Below are 2,511 nucleotides of genomic sequence, written 5' to 3'. Positions count from 1 at the left end.
ACCCCTAGTGCAATCAGCAATAGATGGCCAATTCACGAAACTTGAAAAAAAGCACTTTCTAATTCCTTGGAGGTAAGTTAGGGAGAAGAATATACAGAACAGTACAGAATATGAAATGATACGGCTCATAGGAACCTCTGAAGGTTTAAATTGTCCCACCACCAGGATCCATCCTATCTAAAATGCTACCTGCGACAAAAATTTGCCTGAACTCTAGTGATGGAGTATCCACATCCTTTCTGGGCAACTTGTTTCAGCAATGGAGTATTAGAAAACTCATTTCTGATTGCTGCGTCACCCACATGGTGATTCAGCAGTGGCACTCAAGCTGCTGACTTTTGGGTAGTAGCTTCTGGCTCAGACATTCATGGGGGACAGCCCGGGTGCGAAAAAAGAACAGTGCTTTTGCCAAAAGAGCAGAGACAAGTAATAGAAGGACAAAATCTATACATATTTATAGGTGTAGCTATTTATATCTATATAGACTTATCTATTTACACATGTATGAATATATACCTGTATAAAAACTTACTTGTACACCAACAAAGACTCCATCCCCTAAAGCTTTGAGAAGCAACATTTAAACTTGCAAGCCTAAAACAGGTTAGAAATAAAAAGTGCCACAGCAATCAAAGTTAAATTGGATTTTCTACTGTGACTCATCTGTTGAAGACTCTAGTAATAAACATGCATAAAACAATGGCAATTTACTCACAAATTAACATTAGTGCTGTCAAGGTAGCAAGATTTTTAAACCCATAAAACTACCTTGCTGTGATAAAAATGGTTACCCAAGGGCATTCCCTTTTACCAATAATTTGTTGAAAAATTCCAATCTGTGTCAAGGAAACTTGTAAATGATAACGACCTTTTGGGATAACTCAATATAACTATAGTTTTGCCTTGCATGTTCAAATCGGCATATGCTGGGCCTTGGGCTTTTTTGGGTCTTTTCTTGTGTTCCTGTCAGGTTTCTGTATTTCAAACACCTTCTGGGAAACTGTGGAAACTCCCCATTGACAAGGAGAAAGGCTCTTGCAATGGTATTCCTCTTCTAACCATGTCACCTGAAGCCTCCTGGCCTTGGCTGGGGCTAGGCTTTGGGACCTTCTTTTTCCAAAACCACCCTCCTGCCACAATGGAGCTCAAATTTCTGATCCATATCAGGCTTTACTGCAACCACATATCTGCTAGGAGGCAGCAGTGCTGTGTGAACAGGCAAAGCTGTGTCTCTGAGTAGTGGTGCTGCTGCTTATGTACGGTCACATGTCAATGAGATTTCAGAATGACCTATAGCCCTTAGGGAGATTTTTTTCTTCCCGTGCAGAAAGCAGCAGCTGTGGAAGAAAGAAGAGTAAATATTCATCACAGGAGCTGGATTGGGCCTTGAGATTTTTTTTTTTTTTTTTTTTTTTGGTGAAATACTCAAATGCTTTCTTTAAGGTCTAAGTGAGACTTTTAGCATTGGTCAGATAGACCTACCATGGGCAGAGACCCTGCCTTGCTTCAGTCTTTCTGAAGGTAAAGGAGAGAACTGCAGGAAGTCCAGCAATTTCCAAACTGTGTGAAATGTCCTGCTGGAGGATGTGTTGTGGAAATACAACTGGAGACCTCGGCATAATAAATGCAAGATAATGTCTCCAGAAAATGCATAAAAAATTATTTTTGATGTCTACACCCTACCCTTCAAACCCCAAGACATCTATTATCCACCAGCATTGCACACAGGAAATCTTTAAAGTTGGAGAAGTTTGGTTTATTGAACTGAACAGCACTGAACATTTTGCTATAAACCTTTTTTTTCTGGCCTGATGGGACTTCAAGATAAGTTGCTATCTCTGACTTGTCCTTCCCATCCTCTTGGCAGGAGTCTGTCTCCCAGGATGCCGTAGGGACTTGGTGGCGTGTTCCATCCTGCAAGTCAAGCACTGATCTGACTTTTGATGGCATGTTAAATCCCAGTAAATATTCTGTTCCCCTGGGGAAAAAGTGGGAATCAGAACTTCAATTTCTGCCTGTTCTGTGCTCAACATTTACTTCTCCTCCCCAGCTTACAGATCAGGTCTTTCTGCTATGCTCCTGAGTTAATTTTGCACGACAGGCTTTATGTCCTATTTCCTGGCCATGTACAGATGTCTAGGATGGCTCAAACGGCATGAAACTCCCATATTCAGGCAACATTTTTTTTTGCCTATGTCTCTACAACAGTGTTTAAACATCTGCCCCATAACGTGGGCACCTTATGGGAGTGGAGATGTCTTAATCTGTCAGCTGAATCCCACTGAAGATACTTAGGAAAAGCAAACCTATGTGTCAGTGACCTTAATGTCACTATCCGTGATCTGTGTCTCCATGGAGGGATATTCAGAGGTCTGAATGTGGAAAAGAAATTGAAATATTTTCACAGAAAGGCTGAAGTTTCCTGGCAAATCTCAGGGCAACTTCCAGCCACAGCTACAAGCCTGTCCTCTGGGGAAAGATCTTAAAAGTCAGTCTGTTCAGGAGATGGTT

Source organism: Eurypyga helias, unplaced genomic scaffold (assembly GCF_000690775.1).
Source record: "Eurypyga helias isolate BGI_N326 unplaced genomic scaffold, ASM69077v1 Scaffold51218, whole genome shotgun sequence".
Taxonomy (NCBI): Eukaryota; Metazoa; Chordata; class Aves; order Eurypygiformes; family Eurypygidae; genus Eurypyga; species Eurypyga helias.
The sequence above is the reverse complement of the archived record's forward strand: the minus strand, read 5'-3'. Positions refer to the sequence as shown.